The sequence below is a fragment of the Thalassophryne amazonica genome, chromosome 15 (genome assembly GCF_902500255.1).
Source record: "Thalassophryne amazonica chromosome 15, fThaAma1.1, whole genome shotgun sequence".
NCBI lineage: Eukaryota > Metazoa > Chordata > Actinopteri > Batrachoidiformes > Batrachoididae > Thalassophryne > Thalassophryne amazonica.
The window spans coordinates 29,424,174-29,448,360 of record NC_047117.1 but is presented as its reverse complement, the minus strand read 5'-3'; the positions used below and the strand labels follow the sequence as shown (position 1 = coordinate 29,448,360).

Genomic DNA, 24,187 nt, shown 5'->3' with positions numbered 1-24,187 from the left:
CTAACTATAAGCTTTAGCAAAAAGGAAAGTTTTAAGCCTAATCTTAAAAGTAGAGAGGGTGTCTGTCTCCCTGATCTGAATTGGGAGCTGGTTCCACAGGAGAGGAGCCTGAAAGCTGAAGGCTCTGCCTCCCATTCTACTCTTACAAACCTAGGAACTACAAGTAAGCCTGCAGTCTGAGAGCGAAGCGCTCTATTGGGGTGATATGGTACTACGAGGTCCATAAGATAAGATGGGACCTGATTATTCAAAACCTTATAAGTAAGAAGAAGAATTTTAAATTCTATTCTAGAATTAACAGGAAGCCAATGAAGAGAGGCCAATATGGGTGAGATATGCTCTCTCCTTCTAGTCCCCGTCAGTACTCTAGCTGCAGCATTTTGAATTAACTGAAGGCTTTTTAGGGAACTTTTAGGACAACCTGATAATAATGAATTACAATAGTGCAGCCTAGAGGAAATAAATGCATGAATTAGTTTTTCAGCATCACTCTGAGACAAGACCTTTCTGATTTTAGAGATATTGCGTAAATGCAAAAAAGCAGTCCTACATATTTGTTTAATATGCGCTTTGAATGACATATCCTGATCAAAAATGACTCCAAGATTTCTCACAGTATTACTAGAGGTCAGGGTAATGCCATCCAGAGTAAGGATCTGGTTAGACACCATGTTTCTAAGATTTGTGGGGCCAAGTACAATAACTTCAGTTTTATCTGAGTTTAAAAAGCAGGAAATTAGAGGTCATCCATGTCTTTATGTCTGTAAGACAATCCTGCAGTTTAGCTAATTGGTGTGTGTCCTCTGGCTTCATGGATAGATAAAGCTGGGTATCATCTGCGTAACAATGAAAATTTAAGCAATACCGTCTAATAATACTGCCTAAGGGAAGCATGTATAAAGTGAATAAAATTGGTCCAAGCACAGAACCTTGTGGAACTCCATAATTAACTTTAGTCTGTGAAGAAGATTCCCCATTTACATGAACAAATTGTAATCTATTAGACAAATATGATTCAAACCACCGCAGCGCAGTGCCTTTAATACCTATGGCATGCTCTAATCTCTGTAATAAAATTTTATGGTCAACAGTATCAAAAGCAGCACTGAGGTCTAACAGAACAAGCACAGAGATGAGTCCACTGTCCGAGGCCATAAGAAGATCATTTGTAACCTTCACTAATGCTGTTTCTGTACTATGATGAATTCTAAAACCTGACTGAAACTCTTCAAATAGACCATTCCTCTGCAGATGATCAGTTAGCTGTTTTACAACTACCCTTTCAAGAATTTTGAGAGAAAAGGAAGGTTGGAGATTGGCCTATAATTAGGTAAGATAGCTGGGTCAAGTGATGGCTTTTTAAGTAATGGTTTAATTACTGCCACCTTAGAAGCCTGTGGTACATAGCCAACTAACAAAGATAGATTGATCATATTTAAGATCGAAGCATTAATTAATGGTAGGGCTTCCTTGAGCAGCCTGGTAGGAATGGGGTCTAATAGACATGTTGATGGTTTGGATTAAGTAACTAATGAAAATAACTCATTAAAGTATGACTATAACAAGTTAGGTAGGGTATTTCCTGTATAATGCTATGAATATCCATGCTTACGTGCAGCACACACTTTTAATTCAGCATTCAGAACGGACACGATTAGGGTTAGAACAGCAATAACAATGAGGGGAATGTCCACCTTTTTGGTCACAAGGTCTGCCTTTTCTTTTTTCAGGACTTGATCACAGCCTCCCTGATGATTATGACAGTTATTTAATTTTTGCACTTTAGTTTTTGTATATTTTACCGTGAAAGCTTTTTGACAAAAATCAGAGTGGTTTTGTGTAGCAAATATACTATTATACATTTTAAGGTATACATCAAGGAATACACATTTGTATAGCTTAAACTGAAGAGTATTTTCAGTATGGAAAAAAAAATGTTTGTTTTAGCAAGTTGATAACTTATAAAATGTTGGTACAAATTTGTTCAAAGTTCAACAAAATATTTGGCCATAGGTTGACAATGGTTTTAAAATAAAATGTTTGATCATAAAACTGGGATTGCAATATGTAATTTATTCAGATGTAAGTGAAATAAGTTTGAAACACTAAACAATTTCCTGAAATACTTTGCTAAACTTGAGTTAGTCTGACTATAAAATGTTCATACCAACCCGATCTCACACCAGTTCATGATGGCATCACAAAAAGTGATTTAATCTATTAGTTCATGATACCGTCACAAAATGTTACATTTTCATGATAGCATCACAAAATTATTTTGTGATGGTGTCACAAAATTTGGAGTGGGGATTAGGGTTACGGTGAAAATAGTCTGCTTTTCTGTGACCACATCACAAAAATGTGGCGCATTTTGTGATGATATCACGAAAGAAGCGTGAGATTGGGCTGTGTGCACATGGTAGTAGTTGAGTTGGAATTACTTTTAAAAAATGATGGCAAAAATTTGCATGGATCTTTTTGAAGTTGACAGTGCATTCTTATCTGTTCATTCTCACACTGAATACACAGTCGTGAAACTAATAATAGCAGCTATGGTTTGACAGTGACGATAACAGTGACATTATGACTGCATCAGACAGTGCGGCTCAGTGAAACGTGTGCATCCCTTTGACTTTTTGCAGTTGCTGGCTTCCTCAACATTGACGCACCTGCATGTTGGATCATAGCCAGAGAAGTGCGCCACAGGCTGTTGCAACTGATGCTCCCTCACAATGCAAGTGGGGCACCACATCTAATTTTCCCTAAGTAACCTTCATTTGACACAGAGTCATTCTATCATTACCCAAGGATCCTCTAGAAGAGACCTTGTACCAAAGACATCCATTGAAAGCTTTGGGGCATCCAAGTCTCACAACCATTAGTAAGACAGGAAGCATCAGAACCCTAAAAATTGGACGTTTGTTCCCCTGCAAAGCCGTCAGCCATATGCTTGTGTCAAGATTCCATGTGTAGCAAAGATACCCTCATTTAGAATTAATGAACCAAATGCATTAATTCTTTTCTCCAAAAGGGGCTGATGTTTCAAGTGAAAAGACTGATTTTCACTTTTAATTTGAAATTCCTGGTTTCCAGCTGGAGATATCTCCTGGAAAAACTCCCTCCAGCTGTGCTGTCCATTGTCTACAATTTAGAGCTCTTCAAATTTTTTCCTGAAACTATACTTATCTGTGAAATTCTGGGCAGTGTAAGTTTTAGGACATTTGAATAGCCAAGAGTCAAAATGAGAAGCTTCCCAGACAATTACAGTTGAGACATTGTTTATGGTCCTGATACCTCAAGGTATCAGGACCATAAACTCAGAGCCTTGACAGCCAGTTTCTCCTACAGGTCTCAGTACGAGGAAAATGACCACCTTCTGTTACAAAGAACATTATTTTATCTACATATAAAAGTTCTAATGTTTTCCTTGTGTCTTTAATCAAGTAAAATGCTTTACATATATTCAATTTAACCTAACATGTGTTCCTGTTATATGTTAAAATGTAAATGTGATTCTTGAATTATTAATACTTTGATGGTGAAATATTCTGTTTTTAATCAATGGTTTGTTTATGTTGTACTTGGGTAACTTTAATAATATTTTATTCAGTTAAAGGAGCTTAAGGACAAAATGTATGTCAATATATTTAATTGTCTAAGTATTTGAAATGCCTCTGGTTCTTCATGCACAAGTTTTTCTGAGTGAAATTACACACCCAAGTGGGTGGAGTCTTGTGATATAGGAGCTCCCTTTAAAAGGCCCAGAACAAAGACCCCGCCCCTTTTTCTTCTCTCTCTTTCTGTTCGCTCTCTTTCTCTCTCTTTCTCTCTTCTTTACAAGCGTTTATTTTTTTCTCATGGCTAAAAAGGCCCCCAAGTTCATCCTTTGTTTCATGACTTTTGGTAACTTTTGATAATAATTTGTCAGCCTGGTAACTCTTTTTAAGGCTTATCAAGTTTTTCACTTTTATAAGACAACTTCCGAGCGAAGTTTTTCAGAATAAGAGCAATTTTACAGAAAAGCGTCTTTTCCTTTCCTGTAATGTTATAATGTCTCTTTTTAACTTTTTCTAAATTTACTATGCCTAATTTAATAATTAATTTAATACATTAAGCCCCAGTAATGCACAATTACTGAGAAAATAAGTGCCTCATAACGTTTAATGTTTTTAATGAACATCAGAACTGATGCTAGCTTGTTCGCTTAGGTGTTTTGGACTCAAAGAGAGGAGCATGTTAAGGCTTCTTTCATCACACACTGAGTTGCCCATGCTCCACCCCTTTCTATATTATAATAGCAAAGTGGCCAAAGTGGTGCATACGTGTGTGTATGGCTTCAATCACGGGGGAAACTGGGGAGAGCTGACATTTGCTGTTTGGTATGCTTATGTATTCTGGGTGAAGAATGAATGCTGCAAAAATGGAAAGTTGATGGGACTAATATTTTTGGAGAAATTAGCAATTTTAGCTAACCAGTAAAGAATGGACATTGTGCTGCAATGCACCATGGCAGTTTGGGGTTTGGGGGTTTGAAATGTTGTTACTGTGGTTCATGTTAGTTTAACAGTGTTGTTCGTGTTATTCATTTATTGTCTTTTTGTAGTTCAATTGGTTTAGTCAATTTAGTTAAGTGTCATGTTGTCATTACCATGAGTGAAAAGAGTATTGCTTTTGCTGTAGTGGTTAGAGGTCCGGACGGGACTGAACTGTTACACACGATGAACTCAAATGCTAGGAGCAAGGAACAGAACTGGTTGTGAACGAAGAGATTTATTTACAATAGATAAATAAATAAATAATACTGCTGCACTGGGGGTGACTGCAGAGTGGAGAGTCAGCCTGCTTGTAGTGGTGGAGATTAGGGAGCTGCAGGTTCCCGAGCCAGTCTTGTAAGAGAACTGAAATCTTGTAGTATATGGGACTGGAGTCGGAGCCAGGTGGGACGCACAGAGCCGAGGATGAGGAACTAGGAGAACAGAGGAGAACAGAGGTGAGTGATTTTACTTGTAACACTGAAGCCTTTAACAATAAGCAGTTCACTGAAGGCTTAAAACAGGAATGTTCACAGTTCTGGAAATGAGGTTCACAGTCTAGGAAATGAGGTTCACTGTTGTTCCAGGTCTGTATAGAAAACCTACGGGTGGCATCATGCAAGCTTTGCCCAGACCCCAGATGAATCGGCAAGTTGATTTGGCACAAGTTTTCTGCCAAATGCCCTTCCTGCTACAACTCCAAGCTACATGGAGAATAACAGTAGTGGTATTGAACTAGGAGCCTTCTGCTCTGGAACCAAGCAAACTATAAACCCTGGCAGGCCACTATTACTTGTGAAAAGAAACGACTCAAGTGAATAGAATAGTCTTTATTGTCACTGTATAGGGGAGGGGGAGTAAAAAGAAATTGGGGTGCTCCCGCAGAGCTACTTTCATTCTTGATTATGAAAACATTCTTGGCAAATGCTTTCGCTTTCGTCTGTTTTGCACAGGTCCAAGAATTTCACATCTAGCGACACAATACGAATGCCTCCAGCCATCCCTCTTACTCGTCGCCCCAGTTCACAGAAGAAACCCACAAAATAGAACCGGAGTCCTATTCCATTATTCCTAGCTGGGGTATTCAGCTGACCGGGTCTGCTTTGAACACTCTAATTTTTTCAAAGTAAAAGGTTCAGACCCCATGGGACCAGTGCCGTCACTCTGCACATGCGCATCACGCACTGCGCGTAGGACACCAAATGCCTGGGGGGGCCACCAATCAGAGAAGTGGATAAAAACATGCGCTTGTCCCTGTTCTCTCCTTTTCTTTTTGTTTGTTTGTTTTTTGTTTGTTTTGGAATCTGGACTCGATCCGTCAGTGTGTGATTTGGGGTAAACATGTTTTCCAGTGCGCCTGTTTAACTTTTATTTGTCACAAAATGGTGGTCTTTGCACCTCTTTGACCTCGGACTTCTTTCCCTCTCTCTCTCTCTCTCTCTTTTTTTTTTCACAAACCGAAGAGACTTTCGTGTTTATCCCCGCGTACAGGGAAAATGTTTAAACTTTCGATGTTTAAAAAATAAATAAATAAGAAGATCGGATTTCATTTTTTCCCCCCTTCAAACATTTTGAAAGTGATGTCATCGTGCTGTGTTTTGGCTGGTATTATGTTGGGAGGGCGCACGAAGAACTGCAGCAGCCAGGCGGTATAACCAGCGGCTGAGGATCGTTGGGAAGTCCAGAAAATCAGGTGCAAAGTGCGGCTGTCATTTCCTCACAGGGTTGCGGGTGGCTGAGTTCGCCAGCCAGTCACAGCTGTTCTCATCATCCTCCCCCCAACTCCCTCCCTTCCATCCTTGCCTTTCTTACCTTTTTATTTTCCCTCCCATTCTCATTCAGCACTCTCGTTGAGCTGGACCGTTCGGGACCTCACCAGACACTGTTAGTCCGTGTCACCCACAGGCGCCAGCGTGGGTGCGCAGTCATGACACACACTACCTCGCATTGCGCTGTGCCCGCAGAGCCCCCGTTTCCAGCTCACAGTTTCCTCCATCAGCCAGTGCAGCGAGCTCACCTCCAGCAGCACCTGACCCTGCCCAACGGGGACTTAATCTGACTCCTGCTTCCTGTCTGCGCGAGGACAGACCCACAACCCTGTTCTTTTCCTCATAAGAATCAATTTTGGAGGTTTTACACACTAGATTACCCACAACATTACACATCTGTCCACCCGGCCAGGTATCCCACTGGCCTGGGGGTCAACACGGTGGCCTGGAGTTGCTCGTCTCTTAAACATGGACACGCTTTCACCTGTTCCTCTCCCTGTCGTGGATGCACAGCACTTAAAAGCACTGACTTTTCCCATTTGCTCCCTCGTCAATACCGCACCCGCTGGACTCTCCACCACGTTCTGGACAGATGTGCAAGATTGAGATTGAGAGGCTAAGATTAATAACTGCAAATTTCTTCAGTAAGTAATATATATATAGTTGTGCTCAAAAGTTGACATACCCTGGCAGAATTTTTGCTTTTTTGGCCAATTTTACGAGAATATATGAATAACACAAAAACTTTTTTTTTCACTCATGGTTACTGGTTGGGTGAAGCCATTTATTGTCAAACAACTGTTTCCTCTTTTTAAATCAAAATGACAGCAGAACTACCCAAATGACCCTGATCCAAAGTTTACATACCCCTGTTCTTAATACTGTGTATTTCCCCTTTAACATCAACGACAGCTTGGAGTCTTTTGTGGTAGTTTTGGATGAGGCTCTCTGATGGTAAAGCTGCCACTGAATATGTCTTGGACTTTATTTACATTAATTGCAAAGAAATACAAACAGTATGGCACTTCATGGTAAATCTGCATGGAGTAGACAGTTCTCAAAAACTGTGAGTGTGCAAGAAGAAGAAGAGTGAGGAAAGCCACCAAGACACCCAGACAACCCAGGAGAAGTTATGGGCTTATGTGGCTGTGATTGGAGAAATTGTGCACAGTGCAAGCTATGCCCACCACAAAGTCAGCTCGATCCTGAGATCCAACTACGAGGTTTTAACAGCAGCAACTTTAATGGCCCCTTCACACATAACACAACGTTGGGTAAAAGAAGCAGAAACCGGAAAAAAACTAAATGGGGAACCGCAAAACATTCTACCTGCTGTCAGGAGGGACACACAGTCGGACAGGCATGCACGATACTGAGACAACAGTGCGAGCATATGGAACATGTTGCACCACATCGCGCCACTGCTCTGGGGGGGAACCACACACCAAAAAAAAGAAAAACTATTGCAATTTCTAATATTTAATCGCTCTTATCGAGAGGACAATACAAGTATGGTTCTTCTGTTGCTCTGGATATGACCCATGGTCGTAGACATCAAGTCGTGAAATGACACGAATGAAGCAGTGCGCTCTAATCATGTCCACATCTGCTGGCCCCACACACGTGTCCAGCTAATCCTGCATGTCTAGCGAGCGGCGCCGAAGGACACTGCGTCATGTGGACCATAGCTCACGTGGGTGATGTGACATTCAGATCACCAGCTGAATGTACACATGATCACATGGTCCTTTTCACCTGGCACAGCCTACCGATGTACATGCTGTGCGGTCGTTCCACCCAGCTGCAAAGGCGATATATGTTTTTATGTATTTCCACATGAGTACAGCAAGCACGCACACGGGTCTCACAGTGGAGAGTTGTAAGGTCATGTACTTCAATCAATCAATCAATCAATCAATTTTATTTATTTATATAGTGCCAAATCACAACAAACAGTTGCCCCAAGGCGCTTTATATTGTAAGGCAAGGCCATACAATAATTACGTAAAAACCCCAATGGTCAAAACGACCCCCTGTGAGCAAGCACTTGGCGACAGTGGGAAGGAAAAACTCCCTTTTAACAGGAAGAAACCTCCAGCAGAACCGGGCTCAGGGAGGGGCAGTCTTCTGCTGGGACTGGTTGGGGCTGAGGGAGAGAACCAGGAAAAAGACATGCTGTGGAGGGGAGCAGAGATCGATCACTAATGATTAAATGCAGAGTGGTGCATACAGAGCAAAAAGAGAAAGAAACACTCAGTGCATCATGGGAACCCCCCAGCAGTCTAAGTCTATAGCAGCATAACTAAGGGATGGTTCAGGGTCACCCGATCCAGCCCTAACTATAAGCTTTAGCAAAAAGGAAAGTTTTAAGCCTAATCTTAAAAGTAGAGAGGGTGTCTGTCTCCCTGATCCGAATTGGGAGCTGGTTCCACAGGAGAGGAGCCTGAAAGCTGAAGGCTCTGCCTCCCATTCTACTCTTACAAACCCTAGGAACTACAAGTAAGCCTGCAGTCTGAGAGCGAAGCGCTCTATTGGGGTGATATGGTACTATGACGTCCCTAAGATAAGATGGGACCTGATTATTTAAAACCTTATAAGTAAGAAGAAGAATTTTAAATTCTATTCTAGAATTAAGAGGAAGCCAATGAAGAGAGGCCAATATGGGTGAGATATGCTCTCTCCTTCTAGTCCCCGTCAGTACTCTAGCTGCAGCATTTTGAATTAACTGAAGGCTTTTCAGGGAACCTTTAGGACAACCTGATAATAATGAATTACAATAGTCCAGCCTAGAGGAAATAAATGCATGAATTAGTTTTTCAGCATCACTCTGAGACAAGACCTTTCTAATTTTAGAGATATTGCGTAAATGCAAAAAAGCAGTCTTACATATTTGTTTGATATGCACTTTGAATGACATATCCTGATCAAAAATGACTCCAAGATTTCTCACAGTATTACTAGAGGTCAGGGTAATGCCATCCAGAGTAAGGATATGGTTAGACACCATGTTTCTAAGATTTGTGGGGCCAAGTACAATAACTTCAGTTTTATCTGAGTTTAAAAGCAGGAAATTAGAGGTCATCCATGTCCTTATGTCTGTAAGACAATCCTGCAGTTTAGCTAATTGGTGTGTGTCCTCTGGCTTCATGGATAGATAAAGCTGGGTATCATCTGCGTAACAATGAAAATTTAAGCAATGCCGTCTAATAATACTGCCTAAGGGAAGCATGTATAAAGTGAATAAAATTGGTCCTAGCACAGAACCTTGTGGAACTCCATAATTAACCTTAGTCTGTGAAGAAGATCCCCCATTTACATGAACAAATTGTAATCTATTAGATAAATATGATTCAAACCACCGCAGCACAGTGCCTTTAATACCTATGGCATGCTCTAATCTCTGTAATAAAATTTTATGGTCAACAGTATCAAAAGCAGCACTGAGGTCTAACAGAACAAGCACAGAGATGAGTCCACTGTCTGAGGCCATAAGAAGATCATTTGTAACCTTCACTAATGCTGTTTCTGTACTATGATGAATTCTAAAACCTGACTGAAACTCTTCAAATAGACCATTCCTCTGCAGATGATCAGTTAGCTGTTTTACAACTACCCTTTCAAGAATTTTTGAGAGAAAAGGAAGGTTGGAGATTGGCCTATAATTAGCTAAGATAGCTGGGTCAAGTGATGGCTTTTTAAGTAATGGTTTAATTACTGCCACCTTAAAAGCCTGTGGTACATAGCCAACTAATAAAGATAGATTGATCATATTTAAGATCGAAGCATTAAATAATGGTAGGGCTTCCTTGAGCAGCCTGGTAGGAATGGGGTCTAATAGACATGTTGATGGTTTGGATGAAGTAACTAATGAAAATAACTCAGACAGAACAATCTGAGAGAAAGAGTCTAACCAAATACCGCATCACTGAAAGCAGCCAAAGATAACGATACGTCTTTGGGATGGTTATGAGTAATTTTTTCTCTAATAGTTAAAATTTTATTAGCAAAGAAAGTCATGAAGTCATTACTAGTTAAAGTTAAAGGAATACTCGGCTCAATAGAGCTCTGACTCTTTGTCAGCCTGGCTACAGTGCTGAAAAGAAACCTGGGGTTGTTCTTATTTTCTTCAATTAGTGATGAGTAGTAAGATGTCCTAGCTTTACGGAGGGCTTTTTTATAGAGCAACAGACTCTTTTTCCAGGCTAAGTGAAGATCTTCTAAATTAGTGAGACGCCATTTCCTCTCCAACTTACGGGTTATCTGCTTTAAGCTGCGAGTTTGTGAGTTATACCACGGAGTCAGGCACTTCTGATTTAAAGCTCTCTTTTTGAGAGGAGCTACAGCATCCAAAGTTGTCTTCAATGAGGATGTAAAACTATTGACGAGATACTTCATAACACAGTAAGTGTTCTCCATCTGTGACTTGCAGGTCCACAGATTTCAACAGCAGTGGCTGTTTGCGGACACTCAGGTTTGTGCCCACCTTTTCGATCAGCGCACAGAACAAAGTGTCACTCTCTGTTTCTTTGCTCTGTGATGAATTATTTTATCTATTTGTTATGCCTAAGCAGTGGGTCAGAGGTTTTTTCCTCAACATCAGCATAGGGAATTTTTCCTTACCGCTGTCACCTGTGTGCTTGCTCTAGGGGTTGGTAAGGTTACGCCTTACTCATGTGAAGTGCCTTGAGGCAGCCTTGATGTGATTGGGTGCTATATAAATAAAATTAATTACATTGAATTGAATTGAGTTATATTCTACATTTCATTTGAATATAAGAAGTATCCCCTAAATATGAAAAACTGAATCATTGTTTATTCTTAGACACATTGCTTTATCAGAAACATGGCTTACAAAGGTTTGTAATTTATATAGATCTGGAGATGGAAAATCGCTAATTTAATCATGGTGATTATTTATTTAAAATGAAACAATCTGTTTTTGAAGTTAGATAGAGCAAGTAGTTATGTAATACAGGAATTGGACTGCTGACATAGGCCTGGATTTGATTCCTGGTGTGTTCTTCGGGCCACCTGTGGATGAAACACTTTATTTAGATTGTCCCAGTACTCCCAGGGGTAAAGGGATTCCACCTTTGGATGGATTTTTGTAAATCATGGACATTGTGTCCTCCAGACAAAAGAGGAAAAAGACCATCCAGATTGTTACCAGCACAAAGTTCAAAAGTCAGCATCTGTGATGGTATGGGGGTGTGTTAGTGCCCATGGCATGGGCAACTTACACATCTGTGATGGCATCAATGCTGAAAGGTACATTCAGGTTTTGGAGGAACACATGCTGCCATCCAAGCAATGTCTTTTTCAGGGACGTCCCTGCTTATTTCAGCGAGACAATGCCAAGCCACATTCTGCACGTGTTACAACAGCGTGGCTTCATAGTAAAAGAGTGCAGGTACTAGACTGGCCTGCCTACAGTCCAGACCTGTCGCCCATTGAAAATGTGTGGAGCATTATGATGCGCAAAATACAACAACGGAGACCCCGGACTGTTGAACAACTGAAGTCGTACATCAAGCAAGAATGGGAAAGAATTCCACCTACAAAGCTTCAACAATTAGTGTCCTCAGTTCCCAAAGGCTTATTGAGTGTTGTTAGAAGGAAAGGTGATGTAACACAGTGGTAAAGATACCACTGTCCCAGCTTTTTTGAAACGTGTTGCAGGCATCCATTTCAAAATGAGCAAAAATTTTCACAAAAACAATAAAGTTTATCAGTTTGAACATTAAATATCTTGTCTTTGTGGTGTATTCAATTGAATATAGGTTGAAGAGGATTTGAAAATCATTGTATTCTGTTTTTATGTACATTTCATACAAGGTCCCAACTTCATTGGAATTGGGGTTGTAGATAGGATGACACTGAGACCTGGTCCAAGGGGAAAGTAGCTCAGTACACTAGTAATATCTTACTCATATGACAGAGAGAACAGATGAGTCTTTAATTTGGATTTGAATGCCTCCAAAGAATCAAACTGTGTCATCTCAGCAGGCACACGGTAAGAGAAAGTTCTGAGGCCTGCTGTCTTCTTTCCTTAGGAACAGACAGTAATCCTGCATCCTGAGAATGCAGCGCATCGGCGAGTAAATAAGGCTTAATTAGCTTGGCTATATAGGGATGTGCTAGCCCATAGAGCATTTTGTGTATTCGTAACAAAACCTTAAAATCTGACCTCACAAGGTCAGTGAAGGGAGGGCAGAATTGGGGTAAGCAGAACAAACTGTCTTCTCTAAGTCAGAACTCTAGCAGCAGAATTCTGAGCCAGCTGGAGCACAGGACATTACAGTAATCCAATCTAGAAGAGACAAAGGCATGAATCAATGGTAAATGGACTGCATTTATATTGCGCTTTTCCATCTGCATCAGATGCTCAAAGTGCTTTACAATAATGCTTCACATTCACCTGATGTCAGGGTGCTGCCATACAAGGCACTCACTACACACTGGGAGCAACTAGGGGATTAAGGACCTTGTCCAAGGGCCCTTTAGTGATTTTCTGGTCAGACTGGGATTTGAATCAAGGATCCTCTGGTCTCAAGCCCAATGCTTAACCACTAGACCATCACCTCCCCTATATAATGTCTCTGCATCAGCCATAGACAGAATTGGTCAAATCTCCACAATATTAATGAGGTGATAGAAAGCATTCTTATTCAATTCAATTTCAATTCAATTTATTTTATTTACTGTGCCAAATCACAAGAAAGCTGCCTCAAAATATCAGGCAGTCTGGTTCCAAGTTCAATTGTAGTTGAGGAGTCGATGAGCTATACGTTATTGATCTCACAGTGGAGAAATTATGTTTACACTCCAGTTACCTCAGACAGCAATTAGTCCACAATTATTACTTGTTTACCGTAATAAAGGCACACATCAGAATTAAAGACAGCACATACACATTTGACATTGTTTATGTGCAATAAATTTGAAGAAGTCCATTATCCGAATTGAGGCAAGTGGGTGAAGGTCACGCAGCAACCCTGAGATGCGCCACCGTCAGCTTGGGGGGAGGAACGGGGACCAGCAGCAGCTAAAACTGCACCGCCCCCACAGAAGGGGAAAGAAATGACGTGAGCAGAAGCCAGAGTGGAGGGTGTTTGATGGGGGGTAGGAGGGGGGTGGGGAGAGGGAGTGGAGCATGCTTCAGTCCTGTGAAAACAGTTTATTGTCTTTGTGAGTTGAGATAAGAAAGAGCCAAATGATCACCAAGGCCAGAAGACATTCCTCTGGAGGAAAACAGTCAGGCAATTTGTCCTTCAGGCTTGATAAGCCCGCCGTGTTGTGGTTTGAGCAGTGAAAAACACTTTTTACAGTTCCACTTGAACAACCAAATCCCAATTATGAATTAAGAATATTCCCAATTATGAATTAAGAATATTCACCGGCCTCTGAAATCTTCAACTTCAACTGCAAGGCACGCATCTGCTCCAAGATGTCATCCAATTTGCGTCTGAGTTCAAGAGTCATTGCAGTCTGAGAATGCACTGCCTTGCCAACCTCGTTAATCATGACAGACAAGCGAGGGGTCGTGGTTCTTGATGCCGCCATCTTGCCAATTTTCCGGTAGATCAGGGCAGCACATAAGCCAGAAAGTACCAACCCTGCTACCATAGACCAAAAATGAATAAATCCTCAACGTCCTCAATGGAGAAAGGCGCCAAGCATGCAATACGCCAAGACCCCCAGGAGTCGAAAACATAGTCCTCAGGATACATTCCAACTGGGAAGGTAGGATTCCCCGGTCCTCACCTTCTTGTAGAAAAAATGGTGTCAATAGCGTTCAGAGACCAGTTGATCAATTCCATGGTAAATCCAATAGTAGTCAGTCTGGTGAAGTAGGGACTTGAAGGTTAAAGCAGAGAGCAGAGATAAGGGAGAGTGAAGGAGATGAGCCCACCCTCATCGGAGTCCCAAGCTGACCGTGATGATAAATAGGTGTCTCGGTGGGGGAGAGGAGCTCTCACAGTGCAGCTGTGTGTACAGAGGGACTTTTCTTCACTGTTTAGATACTGTTTTGGATTTAAAAAAGGATGTTTTATTTCTTCAGATGAATACTTCTGAAACTAACAGGTAAGAATTTATATGTACTAACATGTCTTTTACTCTGCCAATCAACGCATTAATGGACGTATTTCGGTTGTTTAAGCCGCAGGGTTCAAAACGTGTGAAAAAAGCAGCAGCTTTTTAGTTTGTGTATGTAATACCGAGATAAACTGTGACTTCTAATACTGTGTTTTATTGCTTTTTAAAGATGATGACAGTGTTTGGGGTTTTATTTTTTATTCTTTCATTTTTCATGCATTCTTATGTTTGTGATCCTTGAATTTACCCAGCAGCGAAAAGTGAAAGTGAAACTGGTTTATCAGAAGCCGACAGTGTAATCCGATGTGGTTGCGTCCGAATTAATGCGAAAAGTTTTCAGTAATCTGTAATAAAGATACATTTTTTAGCAGTTTATCAGTTTAGCATCATAAAATGTTCTCCCTGAATTGCTGGCTGTCTGAGTGGTGTCCAAAAAATGAGGTGGGCTTCATAGATAATTGGCAAAGCTTCTGGGGAAAACCTGGTCTTGTTAGGAGAGACGGCATCCATCCCACTTTGGATGGAGCAGCTCTCATTTCTAGAAATCTGGCCAATTTTCTTAAATCCTCCAAACCGTGACTATCCAGGGTTGGGACCAGGAAGCAGAGTTGTAGTCTTACACACCTCTCTGCAGCTTCTCTCCCCCTGCCATCCCCTCATTACCCCATCCCCGTAGAGACGGTGCCTGCTCCCAGACCACCAATAACCAGCAAAAATCTATTTAAGCATAAAAATTCAAAAAGAAAAAATAATAAGGCACCTTCAACTGCACCACAGACTAAAACAGTTAAATGTGGTCTATTAAACATTAGGTCTCTCTCTTCTAAGTCCCTGTTGGTAAATGATATAATAATTGATCAACATATTGATTTATTCTGCCTTACAGAAACCTGGTTACAGCAGGATGAATATGTTAGTTTAAATGAGTCAACACCCCCGAGTCACACTAACTGTCAGAATGCTCGTAGCACGGGCCGAGGCGGAGGATTAGCAGCAATCTTCCATTCCAGCTTATTAATTAATCAAAAACCCAGACAGAGCTTTAATTCATTTGAAAGCTTGACTCTTAGTCTTGTCCATCCAAATTGGAAGTCCCAAAAACCAGTTTTATTTGTTATTATCTATCGTCCACCTGGTCGTTACTGTGAGTTTCTCTGTGAATTTTCAGACCTTTTGTCTAACTTAGTGCTTAGCTCAGATAAGATAATTATAGTGGGTGATTTTAACATCCACACAGATGCTGAGAATGACAGCCTCAACACTGCATTTAATCTATTATTAGACTCTATTGGCTTTGCTCAAAATGTAAATGAGTCCACCCACCACTTTAATCATATCTTAGATCTTGTTCTGACTTATGGTATGGAAATTGAAGACTTAACAGTATTCCCTGAAAACTCCCTTCTGTCTGATCATTTCTTAATAACATTTACATTTACTCTGATGGACTACCCAGCAGTGGGGAATAAGTTTCATTACACTAGAAGTCTTTCAGAAAGCGCTGTAACTAGGTTTAAGGATATGATTCCTTCTTTATGTTCTCTAATGCCATATACCAACACAGTGCAGAGTAGCTACCTAAACTCTGTAAGTGAGATAGAGTATCTCGTCAATAGTTTTACATCCTCATTGAAGACAACTTTGGATGCTGTAGCTCCTCTGAAAAAGAGAGCTTTAAATCAGAAGTGTCTGACTCCGTGGTATAACTCATAAACTCGTAGCTTAAAGCAGATAATTATTGAGCTGAGTATTCCATTAACTTTAACTAGTAATGACTTCATGACTTTCTTTGCTAACAAAATTTTAACTATTAGAGAAAAAATTACTCATAACCATCCCAAAGACGTATCGTTATCTTTGGCTGCTTTCAGTGATGCCGGTATTTGGTTAGACTCTTTCTCTCCGATTGTTCTGTCTGAGTTATTTTCATTAGTTACTTCATCCAAACCATCAACATGTCTATTAGACCCCATTCCTACCAGGCTGCTCAAGGAAGCCCTACCATTATTTAATGCTTCGATCTTAAATATGATCAATCTATCTTTGTTAGTTGGCTATGTACCACAGGCTTTTAAGGTGGCAGTAATTAAACCATTACTTAAAAAGCCATCACTTGACCCAGCTATCTTAGCTAATTACAGGCCAATCTCCAACCTTCCTTTTCTCTCAAAAATTCTTGAAAGGGTAGTTGTAAAACAGCTAACTGATCATCTGCAGAGGAATGGTCTATTTGAAGAGTTTCAGTCAGGTTTTAGAATTCATCATAGTACAGAAACAGCATTAGTGAAGGTTACAAATGATCTTCTTATGGCCTCGGACAGTGGACTCATCTCTGTGCTTGTTCTGTTAGACCTCAGTGCTGCTTTTGATACTGTTGACCATAAAATTTTATTACAGAGATAAGAGCATGCCATAGGTATTAAAGGCACTGCGCTGCGGTGGTTTGAATCATATTTGTCTAATAGATTACAATTTGTTCATGTAAATGGGGAATCTTCTTCACAGACTAAAGTTAATTATGGAGTTCCACAAGGTTCTGTGCTAGGACCAATTTTATTCACTTTATACATGCTTCCCTTAGGCAGTATTATTAGACGGTATTGCTTAAATTTTCATTGTTCCGCAGATGATACCCAGCTTTATCTATCCATGAAGCCAGAGGACACACACCAATTAGCTAAACTGCAGGATTGTCTTACAGACATAAAGACATGGATGACCTCTAATTTCCTGCTTTTAAACTCAGATAAAACTGAAGTTATTGTACTTGGCCCCACAAATCTTAGAAACATGGTGTCTAACCAGATCCTTACTCTGGATGGCATTACCCTGACCTCTAGTAATACTGTGAGAAATCTTGGAGTCATTTTTGATCAGGATATGTCATTCAAAGCGCATATTAAACAAATATGTAGGACTGCTTTTTTGCATTTACGCAATATCTCTAAAATTAGAAAGGTCTTGTCTCAGAGTGATGCTGAAAAACTAATTCATGCATTTATTTCCTCTAGGCTGGACTATTGTAATTCATTATTATCAGGTTGTCCTAAAAGTTCCCTAAAAAGCCTTCAGTTAATTCAAAATGCTGCAGCTAGAGTACTAACGGGGACTAGAAGGAGAGAGCATATCTCACCCATATTGGCCTCTCTTCATTGGCTTCCTGTTAATTCTAGAATAGAATTTAAAATTCTCCTTCTTACTTATAAGGTTTTGAATAATCAGGTCCCATCTTATCTTATGGACCTCTTAGTACCATATCACCCCAATAGAGCGCTTCGCTCTCAGACTGCAGGCTTACTTGTAGTTCCTAGGGTTTGTAAGAGTAGAATGGGAGGCAGAGCCTTCAGCTTTCAGGCTCCTCTCCTGTGGAACCTGCTCCCAATTCAGATCAGGGGGACAGACACCCTCTCTACTTTTAAGATTAGGCTTAAAACTTTCCTTTTTGCTAAAGCTTATAGTTAGGGCTGGATCAGGTGACCCTGAACCATCCCTTAGTTATGCTGCTATAGACGTAGACTGCTGGGGGGTTCCCATGATGCACTGTTTCTTTCTCTTTTTGCTCTGTATGCACCACTCTGCATTTAATCATTAGTGATTGATCTCTGCTCCCCTCCACAGCATGTCTTTTTCCTGGTTCTCTCCCTCAGCCCCAACCAGTCCCAGCAGAAGACTGCCCCTCCCTGAGCCTGGTTCTGCTGGAGGTTTCTTCCTGTTAAAAGGGAGTTTTTCCTTCCCACTGTAGCCAAGTGCTTGCTCACAGGGGGTCGTTTTGACCGTTGGGGTTTTACATAATTATTGTATGGCCTTGCCTTACAATATAAAGCGCCTTGGGGCAACTGTTTGTTGTGATTTGGCGCTATATAAAAAAAAAATTGATTGATTGATTGATAAAAGATAACTTTTCAGTTATCGGATTAATGGTTATCGAAGCTAACCTTTTGGTTAGCTGTGCCCACCACTGTGCTAAACAATGCGGTAATATCTTCAGTGGCAGCAGTAGCATGAACAAACATGCACAGGAATAAGAATAATGCCAGTGGTTGAATGTTAGCTTTGTCATCTATTTTGATGTGCTTAAATATCTTGTAAAGCAAAAATGAGCAGTCTTATGGACAACAGCCACTGTGCAACAGATGTCAGCCACTAAAAGAATGGTCTCCAGAATTGCACTGTAAATGATTCCTTTATGTAATCATTATTACACTTTTCAAATGCTGAAGACCTCACACTCCTGATTCAGTCTGTGACTGAGGATCTCATTGCTTCATTCCCCTCCTGAAGTCCAGAAAACATAAATAAGTGTCAGGATTGGAACTCAGGAAGGACTCAAATGCAGTCGATAGACCGCAAGTGCAGAAATAACTAATTTAAAATTTCTTGTGGAAAAACTTGGGTTTGATGAAGTTGAGGGAGAAATTAGTTGTAGATTTGCTTCACCACCTTGGTGACACAGGGGAGATGAACTATGTCCCACAACGGGGCACTGAGAGGAGGTGAAGAAGCCCACAGACAAACAGGCCATCTGCAGGAAATCACTCAGGCTTGACAGATGGTGTAAAACAGGAGGCCAGCAGAGAGCAGCTTATCGGGCAGAGTAATAACAACTAGTACTGCTCTGGCTTAACTGGCTGCAAGATGACAGCACATCCAAAGGGCAATTCCAAAAATAAATGGCAAATGGACTGCATTTATACAATCGTTTTTCCATGTGACGCAGAGGCTCAAAGCACTTTACAGTGATGCCTCACTTTCACCATGCAAGATGCTGAAGTGCACACTGGGAGATATTTGGAGATTAAGGACCTTAACCAATGGAATTTCCAGTCTGCTGGGGATTCAAACCAAGAGTCCTCTGGTCACAGGCAATATACCTCTCTAACCTCGAGACCATCACCTCCTGAAATACACAGATCTTCTCTTCAAAAAATAGGGTTGGACAGAGAACTATTGCAAAACAGGTAAGAGTTAGGATGGGTTCCTCTTCAGAATACTTCACATCAAATCAGAGGGGTCATTGACAATCCCGAGTCAGTAACTCGAGCTCCTCTTTAGATTGATCTGCTGATCGGCAGGGAGTAGACAGGAGACAAAGTCAGATGAGTGCAAAAACAGGACCTCAAGGCAGGCAGCAGGCAGAACGGGAGACACGGCAGCTAAGTTTCAGGCTGAGATCAGCCAGCCAGGGGTTTGACTGCCGGACCGTTCAATAGGTTGCAAGTGCACAGAAACACAAAGACAGTGAATAAACTGAAGAAAATACATTGTGGTTTCATGTGTGCAACAGACTTAAGGTTTTTTTTTATGTTTTCATATGCAGTGTTGCCACAGTTACTTTGAAAAAGTAACTTAGTTACTTTACTGATTACTCAATTGTAAAAGTAACTTAGTTACTTTACTGATTACTCAATTGTAAAAGTAACTAAGTTAGATTACTAGTTACTTTTTTAGTTACTTTTCCCAGCTGCCGACAACAACCCTCTGCCACCTCAACATGACAATGATACCTGTTTTGCCAAAACTCACTTTATAGTCACCCTTTCTTGACTTCAATGAAAATAAATACTTGTTTTATAAAAAGTAAAATAAAGACGTCTTTCTTGACCTCATATTTAACTGTTGACAGCACTGTAACAGTAAAACTTGCAATTTTGAGCCTACATTGTTTATAAATGTAACTATTAAATTCTAACATTTTTCTAACATTTAAATTCTCTCTAAACATTTTACTTGTCGAAATTATTATTATTTTAAGCAGTATTAGTTGTAGTAAAAAACGGCTTCAAAATTGCACCTTTAATCTAGGGGTGTTGTGGGGGAGGGGGCACATCCCTGCCCCACGCCCCCATTCCATCTGGATTCGCCCCTGCTTTGGCGTTTGAGCACAAAGAATGGATAACATTTATTTATGCAGAAAACATGACCAGATTTACAGGTAAGAAAGTTTTATTGCGTTTTCACATCATGTGGTCCTCAGAAAGAGAGTTTAGGTGCATTTGAGTGGAAAATAGTGTTAGTTGTTGACGCGTCGCGGAGGATCAGCTGTTTTTAACGACCAGATACAGAGCAGCTCAGCTCAGAATTCTAAATAAAGGAGGAAAAAAAGTATAAAAATGTCTTTGTAAAGTTCAGTGCAGGTGTGCTGATCACCGCGCTTTAAGAGGTGAGGACGAGTCGAGCAGCTGCAAAAAACCGCGGATGAAAAGTTCACAGCTCACTGAAAGTGGGCAGTTCAGTCGAACCCCGACCTCCTGCCCACAGACCAAGTTTAATGCTGTTATCGACCCACAATGAAAAATAATAGTAACGCACAGTGACATGGAGAAGTAATTTTAATCTGATTACTGATTTGGAAAGATTAACGCGTTAGATTACTCGTTACTAAAAAAAGTGGTCAGATTAGAGTACTAAGTAACGCGTTACCGGCATCACTGTTCATATGTGACATTTACCTCTGCTTGTGATGACCTCTGAAAAACTGTTTCACTAAAAATGCTCAGGAACAAAGGAATACTTTGCATATTTAACAAGTACAGATGGGTGCAGAGGAGTGATGGTGCAAGACCTTATCAGAAAATATGTTTTCACTTAGGTAGAATTACAGTAGATTAAATAATAAAATGTTAATATGAGATATCATATTACATCTGGCTGTTTTGACCCTGTACAAAATGGGAGCAGCTGAAAGGACAATAACAAAAATTGTCCTATTATTATGATAATGATGATTTTTTTTTTTTTTTGCATGGCACCTTCAAACAAATATTTCCCTGATATAATTACAAGAAGAGGGAGAGGAATCCATGCAGGAGCTCAGGAGCACCACTTACTGGTGAAGGATGGGAACTGCAACATTGTCATACTGCCTTTGAAAATGGGAAACAAATCACTGAATCATTTGTTACGACAAAGTCATATTGAAAACTGAAGAACCAACAAATTTGCTGCTTTAATATTTAACTGGAGTGCAGAAACAGCACTAATGTCATGTTATAAATTACATTTTATGTGTAAACACACAGTATATCTGCACAGGTCCATGTAAAGTGTGTGTTACCTGTAATTTGCTGTGTAATGTGTCATTTAACCATGTACATTTAAAAAGACAAACTCTCTTCTTTTTTTAACATTAGGCAAATTTAAATATTGTTAGAAAATATTACTAAGAAGTAACATTCCTCATTCATTCACTTGTGTTTTAAAGTTTCAACACCAAATTAACCAGTGTTTCTACACATTTGTTTTGAATCAGTTGATGATGAGTTGAGGTACCATTTAGCACAGCTTGTGTAGTCTAGACAGGTGTCAAAATATTCCTGACCAGTTAGCCTTCGTTAATTGGTAGTACTGGCAAAAAAAAAAAAAAAAATTGGCACTATCCCCAGCCACATGTTCTATCTATTTTGATCCAAGTTTAATTTTCAGTTCTGTTGACATAGTATTTGCCATAGAGATTAAAATGACTAGAGGAGACAGAAGCCCATTCCTGCAATATTTCCGTCCGCCATTTTTGGATAGGGTACCTAGCAACTAGAAGTAAACACTTCACTTTTGTTTTGGCCACAATTTTCAATGTTTCACTTTGAAAATAATTATTGTAAGTAACTGATCATTGGTTGAGTTTATTTTGCCAACACATACACACACACACACACACACACGCACGCACACAGAAAACATAAAAGCATCACATTATATTACAGTAATTTAAAAACATGTCTGAGATGGGGTCACAAGAAAGCCTCAAAATTGTGACTTATTTCCACCACGGAACTAAAGAAGTCTATACTTAGTCAGAGAAATTAAAAACATACACAAAAAAATTTAAAACACATCATATAAAATAAAAACAGCATTGTAGGAGACATTCATTCAATAAAATAGTAATCAATGTAATAAAAACAAAACAACAACAACAAAAAAGACAGTCTCCAATAAAAGAGTTTTAAATACTTAAAACTGCATGAAAGCCACATAATAAATTTGAACAACTTTTCATAGATTGGATGCCTGGCAGTCCTCCTTTCCAAACTTTTATGGTGTAAGCAGTGAGTATGTTGGTTTATATACATTTTGTGGGACCTCATTCATTTCCTCTACCAAGATGGTGGCCTGCCTGACCTATTGTGACTGGCTGCTTCAAGTGAAAGGCAATGACCACTGTAGTCATTTTGATGTCTATGGTATTTGCCCAAGTACTGACCATCATGTTTCGCTCATGTTTGCTAGCTTGTTAGCTGAGTGAAAAGCTGAGATAGCATGTGATATGTCCAAGGTTCAGGAAGCAGACAAACTATATATGAGTTGCTTTTTCTATCAATCTGATGCATCAAAGTTCACTTGATGCAACAGGAGTTTTTGTTATTATGTGTTTTTTAATTTGGTACCTTACAGAATGATAGATTTTTTTATTATTATTTAGGTATTTAACTACTTAAAGCAGGGGTGGTGGCCAAGTGGTTAGTGTGCTTAGTTTCAGTGTGAAAGGTTCCTGGTTCAAACCCCACACCTGCCACATTTCTTCATGTATGTAATATATTTCTGGTTATTGCCAACACAAGCTGGCTGGGGTGGACTTGCTCACTCACCCACTTATCTACATTTTGGCTGATCAACTCTTACCCTAGAGTAACATGGTCACATGTAGAAGTGACAAGCAAGTGACAGTTGCAAATCATTGACTTGCCATTAATTTTCAATCAAATCAGCCATTTTGCAGCGAGAAAAGACAGTGGTTGCTCTGCGGTCAGCTAGACCGGGCCAAAATAGACCAGAAATCTATGCAAATGCTGAGCGATACAGAGTCTACCAATCCGAGTGAATAGGCAGCATGACGTCAGCTGGTTGTTCGCTCTAAAAAAAATTAATCCAAGTTGGTGGAATACGCTCCAAAACAGCTGTAATTCTGCACAAATCTAATATGTTTCTTGTATACTTTGTAAAAGCTAGCAAGAAATAAACACTGTTTTTGTAACCAGATATCACCTCTGAAGGGATTTACAAGATATCTTATGAAGATGTTAGTGCGCACACCCCGAGAATGCCCATCAAGTCACAAAGCCAACTGCTTGCTGCCATTTTTGTTGCTATTGTAACTGTAGGGTTGGGACTGTGAATGAGGGCCTTGGTTTTACAGAAAGAGTCCCTCATCTGCAGTGAACTTGTAATGCCTTATTGGAGAGCATCATGGGGGACGACAGCAAGGCTAAGGCAAGCGGTTAACTGTATAATCAGTAAACATATGCACATTTACCTCCGCAGAGACCCCCAGTTTCTTGTAATTACATGTTTCATGATCAGTGACAACAAGATGTGATTGTAGCTTGTCTGATTATGTACCCAGTGAGTTATGAGTTCAAAATCAATAATGCATCATTAAAGTTTGTTTATGTCCCAAGTGATTAGATGAACCTCAAAACATCTAAATACTGAGCCTAGGTTGTGAAATTCCCCAGTTCCCTTTTAATTATATGTGTTTACACATAAAAATTATGAGCAAAAAGATCCACATAAGTTGGCCAGTATAACAGAAGAAGATGCATATTGTTAGTCTGGTGTCCTGTGGTTTCATAATCTTTTGGACATTAAAGTACATTCAGTGAAATAGCCATGCTTAACCAACTTGCCCAAGGTCCATATAGCTCACTCCTCTTTTAAAATATGTAAAATACAGTCTAATTACGACAATGCACTTAAAGCTTTGAGCTGTTCTTTCTTTTTGTATAACTTTTCCACTTACTTTGTTCAACTTTTTATTATTCTGGGGACGTATGTCGCACATTAAAGTGTCAG

At 40.0% G+C, this 24,187-nt stretch overlaps 1 long non-coding RNA gene across 1 annotated transcript; it reads left to right on the top strand.

Moving 5' to 3' along the window:
• Positions 1-6,090: 6,090 nt before the first annotated feature.
• Positions 6,091-19,339, top strand: LOC117526879. Its single transcript, XR_004565376.1, has 3 exons — positions 6,091-6,232; positions 13,402-13,411; positions 19,329-19,339. It is a non-coding gene; the product is annotated as an uncharacterized LOC117526879 (long non-coding RNA).
• Positions 19,340-24,187: the final 4,848 nt, after the last annotated feature.